Source organism: Lissotriton vulgaris, chromosome 2_2 (genome assembly GCF_964263255.1).
Source record: "Lissotriton vulgaris chromosome 2_2, aLisVul1.2, whole genome shotgun sequence".
NCBI lineage: Eukaryota > Metazoa > Chordata > Amphibia > Caudata > Salamandridae > Lissotriton > Lissotriton vulgaris.
The window spans coordinates 240,793,107-240,817,805 of NC_141688.1; positions in this window are offsets into that span (position 1 = coordinate 240,793,107).

Here is a 24,699-nt window from a genome sequence, read left to right on the forward strand (position 1 = left end):
ATTTCAACAAGTCAATTGAAATTTTCTTGCACGATTAGGGACAGTGGATGCCTAGAAAGATGTTTTTTTTAATTAGTTTTAGGTTCCAGAGAGTGGATTCCTGAAATAATTATTGTTTGTTTTATGAAAAATGTGAGTGTGTTACTGCAAAAAATTTGATTTTAATTTAGTTTCAGGATAGGCGTGAATGCATCATTTCAACAAGTCAATTGAAATTTTCTTGCACGATTAGGGACAGTGGATGCCTAGAAAGATGTTTTTTTAAAATTAGTTTTAGGTTTCAGAGAATAGATTCCTGAAAAAACATGTGTTTGTTTTGTGAAAAATGTGAGTGTGTTACTGATAAAAAATTGATTTAAATTTCGTTTTTGGATAAGGGTGATTGCAATATTTCAACAAGTCAATTGAAATTTTCTTGCACGATTAGGGACAGTGGATGCCTAGAAAGATGTTTTTTACAAATTCGTTATAGGTTCCAGAGAGTGGATTCCTGGAGAAAAAAATTATTTGTTTCATGAAAAATGTGAGTGTGTTACTGCAAAAAAGTTGATTTAAATTTAGTTTCAGGATAGGTGTGAATGCATTATTTCAACAAGTTAATTGAAATTTTCTTGCACGATTAGGGAGAGTGGATGCATAGAAAGATATTTTTTTATATTTGTTTTAGGTTCCAGAGAGTTGATTCCTGAAAAAAATGTGTTTGTTTTATGAAAAATGTGAGTGTGTTACTGCTAAAAAGTTTATTTAAATTTAGCTTCAGGATAGGCGTGATTGCATTATTTCAACTAGTTAATTGAAATTTTGTTGCACGATTAGGGAGAGTGGATACATAGAAATATGTTTTTTTTATATTTGTTTTAGGTTCCAGAGAGTTGATTCCTGAAAAAAATGTGTGTGTTTCATGAAATATGTGAGTGTGTTACTGCTAAAAAGTTGATTTAAATTTCGTTTTTGGATAAGGGTGATTGCAATATTTCAACAAGTCAATTGAAATTTTCTTGCAAGATTAGGGACAGTGGATGCCTAGAAAGATGTTTTTTTTAACTAGTTTTAGGTTTCAGAGAGTAGATTCCTGAAAAAAATATGTTTGTTTTATGAAAAATGTGAGTGTGTTACTGCAAAAAAGTTGATTTAAATATCGTTTTTGGATAAGGGTGATTGCAATATTTCAACAAGTTAATTGAAATTTTCTTGCAAGATTAGGGAGAGTGGATGCCTAGAAAGATGTTTTTTACAAATTCGTTATAGGTTCTAGAGAGTGGAGTCCTGAAAAAAAAATTATTTGTTTCATGAAAAATGTGAGTGTGTTACTGCAAAAAAGTTGATTTAAATTTAGTTTCAGGATAGGCGTGAATGCATCATTTCAACAAGTTAATTAAAATTTTCTTGCACGATTAGGGAGAGTGGATGCATAGAAAGATGTTTTTTTTTATATTTGTTTTAGGTTCCAGAGAGTTGATTCCTGAAAAAAATGTCTTTGTTTTATGAAAAATGTGAGTGTGTTACTGCTAAAAAGTTTATTTAAATTTAGTTTCAGGATAGGCATGATTGCATTATTTCAACTAGTTAATTGAAATTTTCTTGCACGATTAGGGAGAGTGGATGCATAGAAAGATGTTTTTTTTATATTTGTTTTAGGTTCCAGAGAGTTGATTCCTGAAAAAATGTGTTTGTTTTATGAAAAATGTGAGTGTGTTACTGCTAAAAAGTTGATTTAAATTTCGTTTTTGGATAAGGGTGATTGCAATATTTCAACAAGTCAATTGAAATTGTCTTGCACGATTAGGGACAGTGGATGCCTAGAAAGATGTTTTTTTAAAATTAGTTTTAGGTTTCAGAGAGTAGATTCCTGAAAAAAATGTGTTTGTTTCATGAAAAATGTGAGTGGGTTACTGCTAAAAAGTTGATTTAACTTTCGTTTTTGGATAAGGGTGATTGCAATATTTCAACAAGTCAATTGAAATTTTCTTGCACGATTAGGGACAGTGGATGCCTAGAAAGATGTTTTTTTTAATTAGTTTTAGGTTCCAGAGAGTGGATTCCTGAAAAAATTATTGTTTGTTTTATGAAAAATGTGAGTGTGTTACTGCAAAAAATTTGATTTTAATTAATTTCAGGATAGGCGTGAATGCATCATTTCAACAAGTCAATTGAAATTTTCTTGCACAATTAGGGACAGTGGATGCCTAGAAAGATGTTTTTTTTAAATTAGTTTTAGGTTTCAGAGAATAGATTCCTGAAAAAACATGTGTTTGTTTTGTGAAAAATGTGAGTGTGTTACTGATAAAAAATTGATTTAAATTTCGTTTTAGGATAAGGGTGATTGCAATATTTCAACAAGTCAATTGAAATTTTCTTGCACAATTAGGGACAGTGGATGCCTAGAAAGATGTTTTTTACAAATTCGTTATAGGTTCCAGAGAGTGGATTCCTGGAAAAAAAAATTATTTGTTTCATGAAAAATGTGAGTGTGTTACTGCAAAAAAGTTGATTTAAATTTAGTTTCAGGATAGGTGTGAATGCATCATTTCAACAAGTTAATTGAAATTTTCTTGCACGATTAGGGAGAGCGGATGCATAGAAAGATATTTTTTTATATTTGTTTTAGGTTCCAGAGAGTTGATTCCTGAAAAAAATGTGTTTGTTTTATGAAAAATGTGAGTGTGTTACTGCTAAAAAGTTTATTTAAATTTAGCTTCAGGATAGGCGTGATTGCATTATTTCAACTAGTTAATTGAAATTTTGTTGCACGATTAGGGAGAGTGGATACATAGAAATATGTTTTTTTTATATTTGTTTTAGGTTCCAGAGAGTTGATTCCTGAAAAAAATGTGTTTGTTTTATGAAAAATGTGAGTGGGTTACTGCTAAAAAGTTGATTTAAATTTTGTTTTTGGATAAGGGTGATTGCAATATTTCAACAAGTCAATTGAAATTTTCTTGCAAGATTAGGGACAGTGGATGCCTAGAAAGATGTTTTTTTTAATTAGTTTTAGGTTTCAGAGAGTAGATTCCTGAAAAAAATGTGTTTGTTTTATGAAAAATGTGAGTGTGTTACTGCAAAAAAGTTGATTTAAATATCGTTTTTGGATAAGGGTGATTGCAATATTTCAACAAGTTAATTGAAATTTTCTTGCAAGATTAGGGAGAGTGGATGCCTAGAAAGATGTTTTTTACAAATTCGTTATAGGTTCCAGAGAGTGGATTCCTGAAAATAAATTATTTGTTTCATGAAAAATGTGAGTGTGTTACTGCAAACAAGTTGATTTAAATTTAGTTTCAGGATAGGCGTGAATGCATCATTTCAACAAGTTAATTGAAATTTTCTTGCACGATTAGGGAGAGTGGATGCATAGAAAGATGTTTTTTTTATATTTGTTTTAGGTTCCAGAGAGTTGATTCCTGAAAAAAATGTCTTTGTTTTATGAAAAATGTGAGTGTGTTACTGCTAAAAAGTTTATTTAAATTTAGCTTCAGGATAGGCATGATTGCATTATTTCAACTAGTTAATTGAAATTTTCTTGCACGATTAGGGAGAGTGGATGCATAGAAAGATGTTTTTTTTATATTTGTTTTAGGTTCCAGGGAGTTGATTCCTGAAAAAATGTGTTTGTTTTATGAAAAATGTGAGTGTGTTACTGCTAAAAAGTTGATTTAAATTTCGTTTTTGGATAAGGGTGATTGCAATATTTCAACAAGTCAAGTGAAATTTTCTCGCACGATTAGGGACAGTGGATGCCTAGAAAGATGTTTTTTTTTTAATTAGTTTTAGGTTCCAGAGAGTGGATTCCTGAAAAAATTATTGTTTGTTTTATGAAAAATGTGAGTGTGTTACTGCAAACAAGTTGATTTTAATTTAGTTTCAGGATAGGCGTGAATGAATCATTTCAACAAGTCAATTGAAATTTTCTTGCACGATTAGGGAGAGTGGATGCATAGAAAGATATTTTTTTATATTTGTTTTAGGTTCCAGAGAGTTGATTCCTGAAAAAAATGTGTTTGTTTTATGAAAAATGTGAGTGTGTTACTGCTAAAAATTTTATTTAAATTTAGCTTCAGGATAGGCGTGATTGCATTATTTCAACTAGTTAATTGAAATTTTCTTGCACGATTAGGGAGAGTGGATACATAGAAATATGTTTTTTTTATATTTGTTTTAGGTTCCAGAGAGTTGATTCCTGAAAAAAATGTGTTTGTTTCATGAAATATGTGAGTGTGTTACTGCTAAAAAGTTGATTTAAATGTTGTTTTTGGATAAGGGTGATTGCAATATTTCAACAAGTCAATTGAAATTTTCTTGCAAGATTAGGGACAGTGGATGCCTAGAAAGATGTTTTTTTTAATTAGTTTTAGGTTTCAGAGAGTAAATTCCTGAAAAAAATGTGTTTGTTTTATGAAAAATGTGAGTGTGTTACTGCAAAAAAGTTGATTTAAATATCGTTTTTGGATAAGGGTGATTGCAATATTTCATAAGTTAATTGAAATTTTCTTGCAAGATTAGGGAGAGTGGATGCCTAGAAAGAGCTTTTTTACAAATTCGTTATAGGTTCCAGAGAGTGGATTCCTGAAAATAAATTATTTGTTTCATGAAAAATGTGAGTGTGTTACTGCAAACAAGTTGATTTAAATTTAGTTTCAGGATAGGCGTGAATGCATCATTTCAACAAGTTAGTTGAAATTTTCTTGCACGATTAGGGAGTGTGGATGCATAGAAAGATGTTTTTTTTATATTTGTTTTAGGTTCCAGAGAGTTGATTCCTGAAAAAAATGTCTTTGTTTTATGAAAAATGTGAGTGTGTTACTGCTAAAAAGTTTATTTAAATTTAGCTTCAGGATAGGCATGATTGCATTATTTCAACTAGTTAATTGAAATTTTCTTGCACGATTAGGGAGAGTGGATGCATAGAAAGATGTTTTTTTTTATATTTGTTTTAGGTTCCAGAGAGTTGATTCCTGAAAAAATGTGTTTGTTTTATGAAAAATGTGAGTGTGTTACTGCTAAAAAGTTGATTTAAATTTCGTTTTTGGATAAGGGTGATTGCAATATTTCAACAAGTCAATTGAAATTTTCTTGCACGATTAGGGACAGTGGATGCCTAGAAAGATGTTTTTTTTTAAATTAGTTTTAGGTTTCAGAGAGAAGATTCCTGAAAAAAATGTGTTTGTTTTATGAAAAATGTGAGTGTGTTACTGCTAAAAAGTTGATTTAAATTTCGTTTTTGGATAAGGGTGATTGCAATATTTCAACAAGTCAATTGAAATTTTCTTGCACGATTAGGGACAGTGGATGCCTAGAAAGATGTTTTTTTTAATTAGTTTTAGGTTTCAGAGAGAAGATTCCTGAAAAAAATGTGTTCGTTTTATGAAAAATGTGAGTGTGTTACTGCTAAAAAGTTGATTTAAATTTCGTTTTTGAATAAGGGTGATTGCAATATTTCAACAAGTCAAGTGAAATTTTCTCGCACGATTAGGGACAGTGGATGCCTAGAAAGATGTGTTTTTTTTAAATTCGTTTTAGGTTCCAGAGAGTGGATTCCTGAAAAAACTTATTGTTTGTTTTATGAAAAATGTGAGTGTGTTTACTGCAAACAAGTTGATTTTAATTTAGTTTCAGGATAGGCGTGAATGAATCATTTCAACAAGTCAATTGAAATTTTCTTGCACGATTAGGGACAGTGGATGCATAGAAAGATGTTTTTTTATATTTGTTTTAGGTTCCAGAGAGTTGATTCCTGAAAAAAATTTGTTTGTTTTATGAAAAATGTGAGTGTGTTACTGCTAAAAAGTTTATTTAAATTTAGCTTCAGGATAGGCATGATTGCATTATTTCAACTAGTTAATTGAAATTTTCTTGCACGATTAGGGAGCGTGGATGCATAGAAAGATATTTTTTTTATATTTGTTTTAGGTTCCAGAGAGTTGATTCCTGAAAAAAATGTGTTTGTTTTATGAAAAATGTGAGTGTGTTACTGCTAAAAAGTGTATTTAAATTTAGCTTCAGGATAGGCGTGATTGCATTATTTCAACTAGTTAATTGAAATTTTCTTGCACGATTAGGGAGAGTGGAGACATAGAAATATGTTTATTTTATATTTGTTTTAGGTTCCAGAGAGTTGATTCCTGAAAAAATGTGTTTGTTTTATGAAAAATGTGAGTGTGTTACTGCTAAAAAGTTGATTTAAATTTCGTTTTTGGATAAGGGTGATTGCAATATTTCAACAAGTCAATTGAAATTTTCTTGCAGGATTAGGGACAGTGGATGCCTAGAAAGATGTTTTTTTAAAATTAGTTTCAGGTTTCAGGGAGTAGATTCCTGAAAAAATGTGTTTGTTTTATGAAAAATGTGAGTGTTTTACTGCTAAAAAGTTGATTTAAATTTCGTTTTTGGATAAGGGTGATGGCAATATTTCAACAAGTTAATTGAAATTTTCTTGCAAGATTAGGAAGAGTGGATGCCTAGAAAGATGTTTTTTTTTAAATTAGTTTTAGGTTCCAGAGAGTTGATTCCTGAAAAAAATGTGTTTGTTTCATGAAAAATGTGAGTGTGTTACTGCTAAAAAGTTGATTTAAATTTCGTTTTTGGATAAGGGTGATTGCAATATTTCAACAAGTCAATTGAAATTTTCTTGCAAGATTAGGGACGGTGGATGCCTAGAAAGATGTTTTTTTTAATTAGTTTTAGGTTTCAGAGAGTAGATTCCTGAAAAAAATGTGTTTGTTTTATGAAAAATGTGAGTGTGTTACTGCAAAAAAGTTGATTTAAATATCGTTTTTGGATAAGGGTGATTGCAATATTTCAACAAGTTAATTGAAATTTTCTTGCAAGATTAGGGAGAGTGGATGCCTAGAAAGATGTTTTTTACAAATTCGTTATAGGTTCTAGAGAGTGGAGTCCTGAAAAAAAAATTATTTGTTTCATGAAAAATGTGAGTGTGTTACTGCAAAAAAGTTGATTTAAATTTAGTTTCAGGATAGGCGTGAATGCATCATTTCAACAAGTTAATTAAAATTTTCTTGCACGATTAGGGAGAGTGGATGCATAGAAAGATGTTTTTTTTTATATTTGTTTTAGGTTCAAGAGAGTTGATTCCTGAAAAAAATGTCTTTGTTTTATGAAAAATGTGAGTGTGTTACTGCTAAAAAGTTTATTCAAATTTAGCTTCAGGATAGGCATGATTGCATTATTTCAACTAGTTAATTGAAATTTTCTTGCACGATTAGGGAGAGTGGATGCATAGAAAGATGTTTTTTTATATTTGTTTTAGGTTCCAGAGAGTTGATTCCTGAAAAAATGTGTTTGTTTTATGAAAAATGTGAGTGTGTTACTGCTAAAAAGTTGATTTAAATTTCGTTTTTGGATAAGGGTGATTGCAATATTTCAACAAGTCAATTGAAATTTTCTTGCACGATTAGGGACAGTGGATGCCTAGAAAGATGTTTTTTTAAAATTAGTTTTAGGTTTCAGAGAGTAGATTCCTGAAAAAAATGTGTTTGTTTTATGAAAAATGTGAGTGGGTTACTGCTAAAAAGTTGATTTAAATTTCGTTTTTGGATAAGGGTGATTGCAATATTTCAACAAGTCAATTGAAATTTTCTTGCACGATTAGGGACAGTGGATGCCTAGAAAGATGTTTTTTTTAATTAGTTTTAGGTTCCAGAGAGTGGATTCCTGAAAAAATTATTGTTTGTTTTATGAAAAATGTGAGTGTGTTACTGCAAAAAATTTGATTTTAATTTAGTTTCAGGATAGGCGTGAATGCATCATTTCAACAAGTCAATTGAAATTTTCTTGCACGATTAGGGACAGTGGATGCCTAGAAAGATGTTTTTTTAAAATTAGTTTTAGGTTTCAGAGAATAGATTCCTGAAAAAACATGTGTTTGTTTTGTGAAAAATGTGAGTGTGTTACTGATAAAAAATTGATTTAAATTTCGTTTTTGGATAAGGGTGATTGCAATATTTCAACAAGTCAATTGAAATTTTCTTGCACAATTAGGGACAGTGGATGCCTAGAAAGATGTTTTTTACAAATTCGTTATAGGTTCCAGAGAGTGGATTCCTGGAGAAAAAAATTATTTGTTTCATGAAAAATGTGAGTGTGTTACTGCAAAAAAGTTGATTTAAATTTAGTTTCAGGATAGGTGTGAATGCATCATTTCAACAAGTTAATTGAAATTTTCTTGCACGATTAGGGAGAGTGGATGCATAGAAAGATATTTTTTTATATTTGTTTTAGGTTCCAGAGAGTTGATTCCTGAAAAAAATGTGTTTGTTTTATGAAAAATGTGATTGTGTTACTGCTAAAAAGTTTATTTAAATTTAGCTTCAGGATAGGCGTGATTGCAATATTTCAACTAGTTAATTGAAATTTTGTTGCACGATTAGGGAGAGTGGATACATAGAAATATGTTTTTTTTATATTTGTTTTAGGTTCCAGAGAGTTGATTCCTGAAAAAAATGTGTGTGTTTCATGAAATATGTGAGTGTGTTACTGCTAAAAAGTTGATTTAAATTTCGTTTTTGGATAAGGGTGATTGCAATATTTCAACAAGTCAATTGAAATTTTCTTGCAAGATTAGGGACAGTGGATGCCTAGAAAGATGTTTTTTTTTAACTAGTTTTAGGTTTCAGAGAGTAGATTCCTGAAAAAAATATGTTTGTTTTATGAAAAATGTGAGTGTGTTACTGCAAAAAAGTTGATTTAAATATCGTTTTTGGATAAGGGTGATTGCAATATTTCAACAAGTTAATTGAAATTTTCTTGCAAGATTAGGGAGAGTGGATGCCTAGAAAGATGTTTTTTACAAATTCGTTATAGGTTCTACAGAGTGGAGTCCTGAAAAAAAAATTATTTGTTTCATGAAAAATGTGAGTGTGTTACTGCAAAAAAGTTGATTTAAATTTAGTTTCAGGATAGGCGTGAATGCATCATTTCAACAAGTTAATTAAAATTTTCTTGCACGATTAGGGAGAGTGGATGCATAGAAAGATGTTTTTTTTTATATTTGTTTTAGGTTCCAGAGAGTTGATTCCTGAAAAAAATGTCTTTGTTTTATGAAAAATGTGAGTGTGTTACTGCTAAAAAGTTTATTTAAATTTAGTTTCAGGATAGGCATGATTGCATTATTTCAACTAGTTAATTGAAATTTTCTTGCACGATTAGGGAGAGTGGATGCATAGAAAGATGTTTTTTTTATATTTGTTTTAGGTTCCAGAGAGTTGATTCCTGAAAAAATGTGTTTGTTTTATGAAAAATGTGAGTGTGTTACTGCTAAAAAGTTGATTTAAATTTCGTTTTTGGATAAGGGTGATTGCAATATTTCAACAAGTCAATTGAAATTTTCTTGCACGATTAGGGACAGTGGATGCCTAGAAAGATTTTTTTTTAAATTAGTTTTAGGTTTCAGAGAGTAGATTCCTGAAAAAAATGTGTTTGTTTTATGAAAAATGTGAGTGGGTTACTGCTAAAAAGTTGATTTAACTTTCGTTTTTGGATAAGGGTGATTGCAATATTTCAACAAGTCAATTGAAATTTTCTTGCACGATTAGGGACAGTGGATGCCTAGAAAGATGTTTTTTTTAATTAGTTTTAGGTTCCAGAGAGTGGATTCCTGAAAAAATTATTGTTTGTTTTATGAAAAATGTGAGTGTGTTACTGCAAAAAATTTGATTTTAATTTAGTTTCAGGATAGGCGTGAATGCATCATTTCAACAAGTCAATTGAAATTTTCTTGCACAATTAGGGACAGTGGATGCCTAGAAAGATGTTTTTTTTAAATTAGTTTTAGGTTTCAGAGAATAGATTCCTGAAAAAACATGTGTTTGTTTTGTGAAAAATGTGAGTGTGTTACTGATAAAAAATTGATTTAAATTTCGTTTTTGGATAAGGGTGATTGCAATATTTCAACAAGTCAATTGAAATTTTCTTGCACGATTAGGGACAGTGGATGCCTAGAAAGATGTTTTTTACAAATTCGTTATAGGTTCCAGAGAGTGGATTCCTGGAAAAAAAAATTATTTGTTTCATGAAAAATGTGAGTGTGTTACTGCAAAAAAGTTGATTTAAATTTAGTTTCAGGATAGGTGTGAATGCATCATTTCAACAAGTTAATTGAAATTTTCTTGCACGATTAGGGAGAGTGGATGCATAGAAAGATATTTTTTTATATTTGTTTTAGGTTCCAGAGAGTTGATTCCTGAAAAAAATGTGTTTGTTTTATGAAAAATGTGAGTGTGTTACTGCTAAAAAGTTTATTTAAATTTAGCTTCAGGATAGGCGTGATTGCATTATTTCAACTAGTTAATTGAAATTTTGTTGCACGATTAGGGAGAGTGGATACATAGAAATATGTTTTTTTTATATTTGTTTTAGGTTCCAGAGAGTTTATTCCTGAAAAAAATGTGTTTGTTTTATGAAAAATGTGAGTGGGTTACTGCTAAAAAGTTGATTTAAATTTCGTTTTTGGATAAGGGTGATTGCAATATTTCAACAAGTCAATTGAAATTTTCTTGCAAGATTAGGGACAGTGGATGCCTAGAAAGATGTTTTTTTTAATTAGTTTTAGGTTTCAGAGAGTAGATTCCTGAAAAAAATGTGTTTGTTTTATGAAAAATGTGAGTGTGTTACTGCAAAAAAGTTGATTTAAATATCGTTTTTGGATAAGGGTGATTGCAATATTTCAACAAGTTAATTGAAATTTTCTTGCAAGATTAGGGAGAGTGGATGCCTAGAAAGATGTTTTTTACAAATTCGTTATAGGTTCCAGAGAGTGGATTCCTGAAAATAAATTATTTGTTTCATGAAAAATGTGAGTGTGTTACTGCAAACAAGTTGATTTAAATTTAGTTTCAGGATAGGCGTGAATGCATCATTTCAACAAGTTAATTGAAATTTTCTTGCACGATTAGGGAGAGTGGATGCATAGAAAGATGTTTTTTTTATATTTGTTTTAGGTTCCAGAGAGTTGATTCCTGAAAAAAATGTCTTTGTTTTATGAAAAATGTGAGTGTGTTACTGCTAAAAAGTTTATTTAAATTTAGCTTCAGGATAGGCATGATTGCATTATTTCAACTAGTTAATTGAAATTTTCTTGCACGATTAGGGAGAGTGGATGCATAGAAAGATGTTTTTTTTATATTTGTTTTAGGTTCCAGAGAGTTGATTCCTGAAAAAATGTGTTTGTTTTATGAAAAATGTGAGTGTGTTCCTGCTAAAAAGTTGATTTAAATTTCGTTTTTGGATAAGGGTGATTGCAATATTTCAACAAGTCAAGTGAAATTTTCTCGCACGATTAGGGACAGTGGATGCCTAGAAAGATGTTTTTTTTTTAATTAGTTTTAGGTTCCAGAGAGTGGATTCCTGAAAAAATTATTGTTTGTTTTATGAAAAATGTGAGTGTGTTACTGCAAACAAGTTGATTTTAATTTAGTTTCAGGATAGGCGTGAATGAATCATTTCAACAAGTCAATTGAAATTTTCTTGCACGATTAGGGAGAGTGGATGCATAGAAAGATATTTTTTTATATTTGTTTTAGGTTCCAGAGAGTTGATTCCTGAAAAAAATGTGTTTGTTTTATGAAAAATGTGAGTGTGTTACTGCTAAAAAGTTTATTTAAATTTAGCTTCAGGATAGGCGTGATTGCATTATTTCAACTAGTTAATTGAAATTTTCTTGCACGATTAGGGAGAGTGGATACATAGAAATATGTTTTTTTTATATTTGTTTTAGGTTCCAGAGAGTTGATTCCTGAAAAAAATGTGTTTGTTTCATGAAATATGTGAGTGTGTTACTGCTAAAAAGTTGATTTAAATTTCGTTTTTGGATAAGGGTGATTGCAATATTTCAACAAGTCAATTGAAATTTTCTTGCACGATTAGGGACAGTGGATGCCTAGAAAGAAGTTTTTTTTTTTAATTAGTTTTAGGTTTCAGAGAGAAGATTCCTGAAAAAAATGTGTTTGTTTTATGAAAAATGTGAGTGTGTTACTGCAAAAAAGTTGATTTAAATATCGTTTTTGGATAAGGGTGATTGCAATATTTCAACAAGTTAATTGAAATTTTCTTGCAAGATTAGGGAGAGTGGATGCCTAGAAAGAGCTTTTTTACAAATTCGTTATAGGTTCCAGAGAGTGGATTCCTGAAAATAAATTATTTGTTTCATGAAAAATGTGAGTGTGTTACTGCAAACAAGTTGATTTAAATTTAGTTTCAGGATAGGCGTGAATGCATCATTTCAACAAGTTAATTGAAATTTTCTTGCACGATTAGGGAGAGTGGATGCATTGAAAGATGTTTTTTTTATATTTGTTTTAGGTTCCAGAGAGTTGATTCCTGAAAAAAATGTCTTTGTTTTATGAAAAATGTGAGTGTGTTACTGCTAAAAAGTTTATTTAAATTTAGCTTCAGGATAGGCATGATTGCATTATTTCAACTAGTTAATTGAAATTTTCTTGCACGATTAGGGAGAGTGGATGCATAGAAAGATGTTTTTTTTTATATTTGTTTTAGGTTCCAGAGAGTTGATTCCTGAAAAAATGTGTTTGTTTTATGAAAAATGTGAGTGTGTTACTGCTAAAAAGTTGATTTAAATTTCGTTTTTGGATAAGGGTGATTGCAATATTTCAACAAGTCAATTGAAATTTTCTTGCACGATTAGGGACAGTGGATGCCTAGAAAGATGTTTTTTTTTAATTAGTTTTAGGTTTCAGAGAGAAGATTCCTGAAAAAAATGTGTTTGTTTTATGAAAAATGTGAGTGTGTTACTGCTAAAAAGTTGATTTAAATTTCGTTTTTGGATAAGGGTGATTGCAATATTTCAACAAGTCAATTGAAATTTTCTTGCACGATTAGGGACAGTGGATGCCTAGAAAGATGTTTTTTTTTAATTAGTTTTAGGTTTCAGAGAGAAGATTCCTGAAAAAAATGTGTTTGTTTTATGAAAAATGTGAGTGTGTTACTGCTAAAAAGTTGATTTAAATTTCGTTTTTGAATAAGGGTGATTGCAATATTTCAACAAGTCAAGTGAAATTTTCTCGCACGATTAGGGACAGTGGATGCCTAGAAAGATGTGTTTTTTTAAAATTAGTTTTAGGTTCCAGAGAGTGGATTCCTGAAAAAATTATTGTTTGTTTTATGAAAAATGTGAGTGTGTTTACTGCAAACAAGTTGATTTTAATTTAGTTTCAGGATAGGCGTGAATGAATCATTTCAACAAGTCAATTGAAATTTTCTTGCACGATTAGGGACAGTGGATGCATAGAAAGATGTTTTTTTATATTTGTTTTAGGTTCCAGAGAGTTGATTCCTGAAAAAAATTTGTTTGTTTTATGAAAAATGTGAGTGTGTTACTGCTAAAAAGTTTATTTAAATTTAGCTTCAGGATAGGCATGATTGCATTATTTCAACTAGTTAATTGAAATTTTCTTGCACGATTAGGGAGAGTGGATGCATAGAAAGATATTTTTTTTATATTTGTTTTAGGTTCCAGAGAGTTGATTCCTGAAAAAAATGTGTTTGTTTTATGAAAAATGTGAGTGTGTTACTGCTAAAAAGTTTATTTAAATTTAGCTTCAGGATAGGCGTGATTGCATTATTTCAACTAGTTAATTGAAATTTTCTTGCACGATTAGGGAGAGTGGATACATAGAAATATGTTTTTTTTATATTTGTTTTAGGTTCCAGAGAGTTGATTCCTGAAAAAATGTGTTTGTTTTATGAAAAATGTGAGTGTGTTACTGCTAAAAAGTTGATTTAAATTTCGTTTTTGGATAAGGGTGATTGCAATATTTCAACAAGTCAATTGAAATTTTCTTGCACGATTAGGGACAGTGGATGCCTAGAAAGATGTTTTTTTAAAATTAGTTTCAGGTTTCAGGGAGTAGATTCCTGAAAAAATGTGTTTGTTTTATGAAAAATGTGAGTGTTTTACTGCTAAAAAGTTGATTTAAATTTCGTTTTTGGATAAGGGTGATTGCAATATTTCAACAAGTTAATTGAAATTTTCTTGCAAGATTAGGGAGAGTGGATGCCTAGAAAGATGTTTTTTTTAAATTAGTTTTAGGTTCCAGAGAGTTGATTCCTGAAAAAAATGTGTTTGTTTCATGAAAAATGTGAGTGTGTTACTGCTAAAAAGTTGATTTAAATTTCGTTTTTGGATAAGGGTGATTGCAATATTTCAACAAGTCAATTGAAATTTCCTTGCAAGATTAGGGACAGTGGATGCCTAGAAAGATGTTTTTTTTAATTAGTTTTAGGTTTCAGAGAGTAGATTCCTGAAAAAAATGTGTTTGTTTTATGAAAAATGTGAGTGTGTTACTGCAAAAAAGTTGATTTAAATATCGTTTTTGGATAAGGGTGATTGCAATATTTCAACAAGTTAATTGAAATTTTCTTGCAAGATTAGGGAGAGTGGATGCCTAGAAAGATGTTTTTTACAAATTCGTTATAGGTTCTAGAGAGTGGAGTCCTGAAAAAAAAATTATTTGTTTCATGAAAAATGTGAGTGTGTTACTGCAAAAAAGTTGATTTAAATTTAGTTTCAGGATAGGCGTGAATGCATCATTTCAACAAGTTAATTAAAATTTTCTTGCACGATTAGGGAGAGTGGATGCATAGAAAGATGTTTTTTTTTATATTTGTTTTAGGTTCCAGAGAGTTGATTCCTGAAAAAAATGTCTTTGTTTTATGAAAAATGTGAGTGTGTTACTGCAAAAAGGTTATTTAAATTTAGCTTCAGGATAGGCATGATTGCATTATTTCAACTAGTTAATTGAAATTTTCTTGCACGATTAGGGAGAGTGGATGCATAGAAAGATGTTTTTTTATATTTGTTTTAGGTTCCAGAGAGTTGATTCCTGAAAAAATGTGTTTGTTTTATGAAAAATGTGAGTGTGTTACTGCTAAAAAGTTGATTTAAATTTCGTTTTTGGATAAGGGTGATTGCAATATTTCAACAAGTCAATTGAAATTTTCTTGCACGATTAGGGACAGTGGATGCCTAGAAAGATGTTTTTTTAAAATTAGTTTTAGGTTTCAGAGAGTAGATTCCTGAAAAAAATGTGTTTGTTTTATGAAAAATGTGAGTGGGTTACTGCTAAAAAGTTGATTTAAATTTCGTTTTTGGATAAGGGTGATTGCAATATTTCAACAAGTCAATTGAAATTTTCTTGCACGATTAGGGACAGTGGATGCCTAGAAAGATGTTTTTTTTAATTAGTTTTAGGTTCCAGAGAGTGGATTCCTGAAAAAATTATTGTTTGTTTTATGAAAAATGTGAGTGTGTTACTGCAAAAAATTTGATTTTAATTTAGTTTCAGGATAGGCGTGAATGCATCATTTCAACAAGTCAATTGAAATTTTCTTGCACGATTAGGGACAGTGGATGCCTAGAAAGATGTTTTTTTAAAATTAGTTTTAGGTTTCAGAGAATAGATTCCTGAAAAAACATGTGTTTGTTTTGTGAAAAATGTGAGTGTGTTACTGATAAAAAATTGATTTAAATTTCGTTTTTGGATAAGGGTGATTGCAATATTTCAACAAGTCAATTGAAATTTTCTTGCACGATTAGGGACAGTGGATGCCTAGAAAGATGTTTTTTACAAATTAGTTATAGGTTCCAGAGAGTGGATTCCTGGAGAAAAAAATTATTTGTTTCATGAAAAATGTGAGTGTGTTACTGCAAAAAAGTTGATTTAAATTTAGTTTCAGGATAGGTGTGAATGCATCATTTCAACAAGTTAATTGAAATTTTCTTGCACGATTAGGGAGAGTGGATGCATAGAAAGATATTTTTTTATATTTGTTTTAGGTTCCAGAGAGTTGATTCCTGAAAAAAATGTGTTTGTTTTATGAAAAATGTGAGTGTGTTACTGCTAAAAAATTTATTTAAATTTAGCTTCAGGATAGGCGTGATTGCATTATTTCAACTAGTTAATTGAAATTTTGTTGCACGATTAGGGAGAGTGGATACATAGAAATATGTTTTTTTTATATTTGTTTTAGGTTCCAGAGAGTTGATTCCTGAAAAAAATGTGTGTGTTTCATGAAATATGTGAGTGTGTTACTGCTAAAAAGTTTATTTAAATTTCGTTTTTGGATAAGGGTGATTGCAATATTTCAACAAGTCAATTGAAATTTTCTTGCAAGATTAGGGACAGTGGATGCCTAGAAAGATGTTTTTTTTAATTAGTTTTAGGTTTCAGAGAGTGGATTCCTGAAAAAAATGTGTTTGTTTTATGAAAAATGTGAGTGTGTTACTGCAAAAAAGTTGATTTAAATATCGTTTTTGGATAAGGGTGATTGCAATATTTCAACAAGTTAATTGAAATTTTCTTGCAAGATTAGGGAGAGTGGATGCCTAGAAAGATGTTTTTTACAAATTCGTTATAGGTTCCAGAGAGTGGATTCCTGAAAATAAATTATTTGTTTCATGAAAAATGTGAGTGTGTTACTGCAAACAAGTTGATTTAAATTTAGCTTCAGGATAGGCATGATTGCATTATTTCAACTAGTTAATTGAAATTTTCTTGCACGATTAGGGAGAGTGGATGCATAGAAAGATGTTTTTTTATATTTGTTTTAGGTTCCAGAGAGTTGATTCCTGAAAAAATGTGTTTGTTTTATGAAAAATGTGAGTGTGTTACTGCTAAAAAGTTGATTTAAATTTCGTTTTTGGATAAGGGTGATTGCAATATTTCAACAAGTCAATTGAAATTTTCTTGCACGATTAGGGACAGTGGATGCCTAGAAAGATGTTTTTTTAAAATTAGTTTTAGGTTTCAGAGAGTAGATTCCTGAAAAAAATGTGTTTGTTTTATGAAAAATGTGAGTGGGTTACTGCTAAAAAGTTGATTTAAATTTCGTTTTTGGATAAGGGTGATTGCAATATTTCAACAAGTCAATTGAAATTTTCTTGCACGATTAGGGACAGTGGATGCCTAGAAAGATGTTTTTTTTAATTAGTTTTAGGTTCCAGAGAGTGGATTCCTGAAAAAATTATTGTTTGTTTTATGAAAAATGTGAGTGTGTTACTGCAAAAAATTTGATTTTAATTTAGTTTCAGGATAGGCGTGAATGCATCATTTCAACAAGTCAATTGAAATTTTCTTGCACGATTAGGGACAGTGGATGCCTAGAAAGATGTTTTTTTAAAATTAGTTTTAGGTTTCAGAGAATAGATTCCTGAAAAAACATGTGTTTGTTTTGTGAAAAATGTGAGTGTGTTACTGATAAAAAATTGATTTAAATTTCGTTTTTGGATAAGGGTGATTGCAATATTTCAACAAGTCAATTGAAATTTTCTTGCACGATTAGGGACAGTGGATGCCTAGAAAGATGTTTTTTACAAATTAGTTATAGGTTCCAGAGAGTGGATTCCTGGAGAAAAAAATTATTTGTTTCATGAAAAATGTGAGTGTGTTACTGCAAAAAAGTTGATTTAAATTTAGTTTCAGGATAGGTGTGAATGCATCATTTCAACAAGTTAATTGAAATTTTCTTGCACGATTAGGGAGAGTGGATGCATAGAAAGATATTTTTTTATATTTGTTTTAGGTTCCAGAGAGTTGATTCCTGAAAAAAATGTGTTTGTTTTATGAAAAATGTGAGTGTGTTACTGCTAAAAAGTTTATTTAAATTTAGCTTCAGGATAGGCGTGATTGCATTATTTCAACTAGTTAATTGAAATTTTGTTGCACGATTAGGGAGAGTGGATACATAGAAATATGTTTTTTTTATATTTGTTTTAGGTTCCAGAGAGTTGATTCCTGAAAAAAATGTGTGTGTTTCATGAAATATGTGAGTGTGTTACTGCTAAAAAGTTTATTTAAATTTCGTTTTTGGATAAGGGTGATTGCAATATTTCAACAAGTCAATTGAAATTTTCTTGCAAGATTAGGGACAGTGGATGCCTAGAAAGATGTTTTTTTTAATTAGTTTTAGGTTTCAGAGAGTGGATTCCTGAAAAAAATGTGTTTGTTTTATGAAAAATGTGAGTGTGTTACTGCAAAAAAGTTGATTTAAATATCGTTTTTGGATAAGGGTGATTGCAATATTTCAACAAGTTAATTGAAATTTTCTTGCAAGATTAGGGAGAGTGGATGCCTAGAAAGATGTTTTTTACAAATTCGTTATAGGTTCCAGAGAGTGGATTCCTGAAAATAAATTATTTGTTTCATGAAAAATGTGAGTGTGTTACTGCAAACAAGTTGATTTAAATTTAGTTTCAGGATAGGCGTGAATGCATCATTTCAACAAGTTAATTGAAATTTTCTTGCACGATTAGGGAGAGTGGATGCATAGAAAGATGTTTTTTTTATATTTGTTTTAGGTTCCAGAGAGTTGATTCCTGAAAAAAATGTCTTTGTTTTATGAAAAATGTGAGTGTGTTACTGCTAAAAAGTTTATTTAAATTTAGCTTCAGGATAGGCATGATTGCATTATTTCAACTAGTTAATTGAAATTTTCTTGCACGATTAGGGAGAGTGGATGCATAAAAAGATGTTTTTTTTATATTTGTTTTAGGTTCCAGAGAGTTGATTCCTGAAAAAATGTGTTTGTTTTATGAAAAATGTGAGTGTGTTACTGCTAAAAAGTTGATTTAAATTTCGTTTTTGGATAAGGGTGATTGCAATATTTCAACAAGTCAAGTGAAATTTTCTCGCACGATTAGGGACAGTGGATGCCTAGAAAGATGTTTTTTTTTTAATTAGTTTTAGGTTCCAGAGAGTGGATTCCTGAAAAAATTATTGTTTGTTTTATGAAAAATGTGAGTGTGTTACTTCAAACAAGTTGATTTTAATTTAGTTTCAGGATAGGCGTGAATGAATCATTTCAACAAGTCAATTGAAATTTTCTTGCACGATTAGGGACAGTGGATGCATAGAAAGATGTTTTTTTATATTTGTTTTAGGTTCCAGAGAGTTGATTCCTGAAAAAAATGTGTTTGTTTTATGAAAAATGTGAGTGTGTTACTGCTAAAAAGTTTATTTAAATTTAGCTTCAGGATAGGCATGATTGCATTATTTCAACTAGTTAATTGAAATTTTCTTGCACAATTAGGGAGAGTGGATACATAGAAATAGGTTTTTTTTTATATTTGTTTTAGGTTCCAGAGAGTTGATTCCTGAAAAAAATGTGTTTGTTTTATGAAAAATGTGAGTGTGTTACTGCTAAAAAGTTTATTTAAATTTAGCTTCAGGATTGGCATGATTGCATTATTTCAACTAGTTAATTGAAATTTTCTTGTACGATTAGGGAGAGTGGATACATAGAAATATGTTTTTTTTTATATTTGTTTTAGGTTCCAGAGAGTTGATTCCTGAAAAAAATGTGTTTGTTTCATGAAAAATGTGAGTGTGTTACTGCTAAAAAGTTGATTTAAATTTTGTTTTTGGATAAGGGTGATTGCAATATTTCAACAAGTCAATCGAAATTTTCTTGCACGATTAGGGACAGTGGATACCTAGAAAGATGTTTTTTTTAATTAGTTTTAGGTTTCAGAGAGTAGATTCCTGAAAAAAATGTGTTTGTTTTATGAAAAATGTGAGTGTGTTACTGCAAAAAAGTTGATTTAAATATCGTTTTTGGATAAGGGTGATTGCAATATTTCAACAAGTTAATTGAAATTTTCTTGCAAGATTAGGGAGAGTGGATGCCTAGAAAGATGTTTTTTACAAATTCGTTATAGGTTCCAGAGAGTGGATTCCTGAAAATAAATTATTTGTTTCATGAAAAATGTGAGTGTGTTACTGCAAAAAAGTTGATTTAAATTTAGTTTCAGGATAGGCGTGAATGCATCATTTCAACAAGTTAATTGAAATTTTCTTGCACGATTAGGGAGAGTGGATGCATAGAAAGATGTTTTTTTTATATTTGTTTTAGGTTCCAGAGAGTTGATTCCTGAAAAAAATGTATTTGTTTTATGAAAAATGTGAGTGTGTTACTGCTAAAAAGTTTATTTAAATTTAGCTTCAGGATAGGCATGATTGCATTATTTCAACTAGTTAATTGAAATTTTCTTGCACGATTAGGGAGAGTGGATGTATAGAAAGATGTTTTTTTATATTTGTTTTAGGTTCCAGAGAGTTGATTCCTGAAAAAATGTGTTTGTTTTATGAAAAATGTGAGTGTGTTACTGCTAAAAAGTTGATTTAAATTTCGTTTTTGGATAAGGGTGATTGCAATATTTGAACAAGTCAATTGAAATTTTCTTGCACGATTAGGGGCAGTGGATGCCTAGAAAGATGTTTTTTTAAAATTAGTTTTAGGTTTCAGAGAGTAGATTCCTGAAAAAAATGTGTTTGTTTTATGAAAAATGTGAGTGGGTTACTGCTAAAAAGTTGATTTAAATTTCGTTTTTGGATAAGGGTGATTGCAATATTTCAACAAGTCAATTGACATTTTCTTGCACGATTAGGGACAGTGGATGCCTAGAAAGATGTTTTTTTAATTAGTTTTAGGTTCCAGAGAGTGGATTCCTGAAAAAATTATTGTTTGTTTTATGAAAAATGTGAGTGTGTTACTGCAAAAAATTTGATTTTAATTTAGTTTCAGGATAGGCGTGAATGCATCATTTCAACAAGTCAATTGAAATTTTCTTGCACAGTTAGGGACAGTGGATGCCTAGAAAGATGTTTTTTTAAAATTAGTTTTAGGTTTCAGAGAATAGATTCCTGAAAAAACATGTGTTTGTTTTGTGAAAAATGTGAGTGTGTTACTGCAAAAAAGTTGATTTAAATATCGTTTTTGGATAAGGGTGATTGCAATATTTCAACAAGTCAATTGAAATTTTCTTGCACGATTAGGGACAGTGGATGCCTAGAAAGATGTTTTTTACAAATTTCGTTATAGGTTCCAGAGAGTGGATTCCTGGAAAAAAAAATTATTTGTTTCATGAAAAATGTGAGTGTGTTACTGCAAAAAAGTTGATTTAAATTTAGTTTCAGGATAGGTGTGAATGCATCATTTCAACAAGTTAATTGAAATTTTCTTGCACGATTAGGGAGAGTGGATGCATAGAAAGATATTTTTTTATATTTGTTTTAGGTTCCAGAGAGTTTATTCCTGAAAAAAATGTGTTTGTTTTATGAAAAATGTGAGTGTGTTACTGCTAAAAAGTTTATTTAAATTTAGCTTCAGGATAGGCGTGATTGCATTATTTCAACTAGTTAATTGAAATTTTCTTGCACGATTAGGGAGAGTGGATACATAGAAATATGTTTTTTTTATATTTGTTTTAGGTTACAGAGAGTTGATTCCTGAAAAAAATGTGTTTGTTTCATGAAATATGTGAGTGTGTTACTGCTAAAAAGATGATTTAAATTTCGTTTTTGGATAAGGGTGATTGCAATATTTCAACAAGTCAATTGAAATTTTCTTGCAAGATTAGGGACAGTGGATGCCTAGAAAGATGTTTTTTTTAATTAGTTTTAGGTTTCAGAGAGTAGATTCCTGGAAAAAATGTGTTTGTTTTATGAAAAATGTGAGTGTGTTACTGCAAAAAAGTTGATTTAAATATCGTTTTTGGATAAGGGTGATTGCAATATTTCAACAAGTTAATTGAAATTTTCTTGCAAGATTAGGGAGAGTGGATGCCTAGAAAGATGTTTTTTACAAATTCGTTATAGGTTCCAGAGAGTGGATTCCTGAAAATAAATTATTTGTTTCATGAAAAATGTGAGTGTGTTACTGCAAACAAGTTGATTTAAATTTAGTTTCAGGATAGGCGTGAATGCATCATTTCAACAAGTTAATTGAAATTTTCTTGCACGATTAGGGAGAGTGGATGCATAGAAAGATGTTTTTTTTATATTTGTTTTAGGTTCCAGAGAGTTGATTCCTGAAAAAAATGTCTTTGTTTTATGAAAAATGTGAGTGTGTTACTGCTAAAAAGTTTATTTAAATTTAGCTTCAGGATAGGCATGATTGCATTATTTCAACTAGTTAATTGAAATTTTCTTGCACGATTAGGGACAGTGGATGCATAGAAAGATGTTTTTTTTATATTTGTTTTAGGTTCCAGAGAGTTGATTCCTGAAAAAATGTGTTTGTTTTATGAAAAATGTGAGTGTGTTACTGCTAAAAAGTTGATTTAAATTTCGTTTTTGGATAAGGGTGATTGCAATATTTCAACAAGTCAATTGAAATTTTCTTGCACGATTGGGACAGTGGATGCCTAGAGAGATGTTTTTTTTTAATTAGTTTGAGGTTTCAGAGAGAAGATTCCTGAAAAAAATGTGTTTGTTTTATGAAAAATGTGAGTGTGTTACTGCTAAAAAGTTGATTTAAATTTCCTTTTTGAATAAGGGTGATTGCAATATTTCAACAAGTCAATTGAAATTTTCTTGCACGATTATGGACAGTGGATGCCTAGAAAGATGTTTTTTAAAAATTAGTTTTAGGTTTCAGAGAGTAGATTCCTGAAAAAAATGTGTTTGTTTTATGAAAAATGTGAGTGTGTTACTGCTAAAAAGTTGATTTAAATTTCGTTTTTGGATAAGGGTGATTGCAATATTTCAACAAGTCAAGTGAAATTTTCTCGCACGATTAGGGACAGTGGATGCCTAGAAAGATATTTTTTTTATATTTGTTTTAGGTTCCAGAGAGTGGATTCCTGAAAAAAATGTGTTTGTTTTATGAAAAATGTGAGTGTGTTACTGCTAAAAAGTTTATTTAAATTTAGCTTCAGGATTGGCATGATTGCATTATTTCAACTAGTTAATTGAAATTTTCTTGTACGATTAGGGAGAGTGGATACATAGAAATATGTTTTTTTTATATTTGTTTTAGGTTCCAGAGAGTTGATTCCTGAAAAAAATGTGTTTGTTTCATGAAAAATGTGAGTGTGTTACTGCTAAAAACTTGATTTAAATTTCGTTTTTGGATAAGGGTGATTGCAATATTTCAACAAGTCAATTGAAATTTTCTTGCAAGATTAGGGACAGTGGATACCTAGATAGATTTTTTTTTTAATTAGTTTTAGGTTTCAGAGAGTAGATTCCTGAAAAAAATGTGTTTGTTTTATGAAAAATGTAAGTGTGTTACTGCAAAAAAGTTGATTTAAATATCGTTTTTGGATAAGGGTGATTGCAATATTTCAACAAGTTAATTGAAATTTTCTTGCAAGATTAGGGAGAGTGGATGCCTAGAAAGATGTTTTTTACAAATTCGTTATAGGTTCCAGAGAGTGGATTCCTGAAAATAAATTATTTGTTTCATGAAAAATGTGAGTGTGTTACTGCAAAAAAGTTGATTTAAATTTAGTTTCAGGATAGGCGTGAATGCATCATTTCAACAAGTTAATTGAAATTTTCTTGCACGATTAGGGACAGTGGATGCCTAGAAAGATGTTTTTTTAAAATTAGTTTTAGGTTTCAGAGAATAGATTCCTGAAAAAACATGTGTTTGTTTTGTGAAAAATGTGAGTGTGTTACTGATAAAAAATTGATTTAAATTTCGTTTTTGGATAAGGGTGATTGCAATATTTCAACAAGTCAATTGAAATTTTCTTGCACGATTAGGGACAGTGGATGCCTAGAAAGAAGTTTTTTACAAATTCGTTATAGGTTCCAGAGAGTGGATTCCTGGAAAAAAAAATTATTTGTTTCATGAAAAATGTGAGTGTGTTACTGCAAAAAAGTTGATTTAAATTTAGTTTCAGGATAGGTGTGAATGCATCATTTCAACAAGTTAATTGAAATTTTCTTGCACGATTAGGGAGAGTGGATGCATAGAAAGATATTTTTTTATATTTGTTTTAGGTTCCAGAGAGTTGATTCCTGAAAAAAATGTGTTTGTTTTATGAAAAATGTGAGTGTGTTACTGCTAAAAAGTTTATTTAAATTTAGCTTCAGGATAGGCGTGATTGCATTATTTCAACTAGTTAATTGAAATTTTCTAGCACGATTAGGGAGAGTGGATACATAGAAATATGTTTTTTTTATATTTGTTTTAGGTTCCAGAGAGTTGATTCCTGAAAAAAATGTGTTTGTTTCATGAAATATGTGAGTGTGTTACTGCTAAAAAGTTGATTTAAATTTCGTTTTTGGATAAGGGTGATTGCAATATTTCAACAAGTCAATTGAAATTTTCTTGCAAGATTAGGGACAGTGGATGCCTAGAAAGATGTTTTTTTTAATTAGTTTTAGGTTTCAGAGAGTAGATTCCTGAAAAAAATGTGTTTGTTTTATGAAAAATATGAGTGTGTTACTGCAAAAAAGTTGATTTAAATATCGTTTTTGGATAAGGGTGATTGCAATATTTCAACAAGTTAATTGAAATTTTCTTGCAAGATTAGGGAGAGTGGATGCCTAGAAAGATGTTTTTTACAAATTCGTTATAGGTTCCAGAGAGTGGATTCCTGAAAATAAATTATTTGTTTCATGAAAAATGTGAGTGTGTTACTGCAAACAAGTTGATTTAAATTTAGTTTCAGGATAGGCGTGAATGCATCATTTCAACAAGTTAATTGAAATTTTCTTGCACGATTAGGGAGAGTGGATGCATAGAAAGATGTTTTTTTATATTTGTTTTAGGTTCCAGAGAGTTGATTCCTGAAAAAAATTTCTTTGTTTTATGAAAAATGTGAGTGTGTTACTGCTAAAAAGTTTATTTAAATTTAGCTTCAGGATAGGCATGATTGCATTATTTCAACTAGTTAATTGAAATTTTCTTGCACGATTAGGGACAGTGGATGCATGGAAA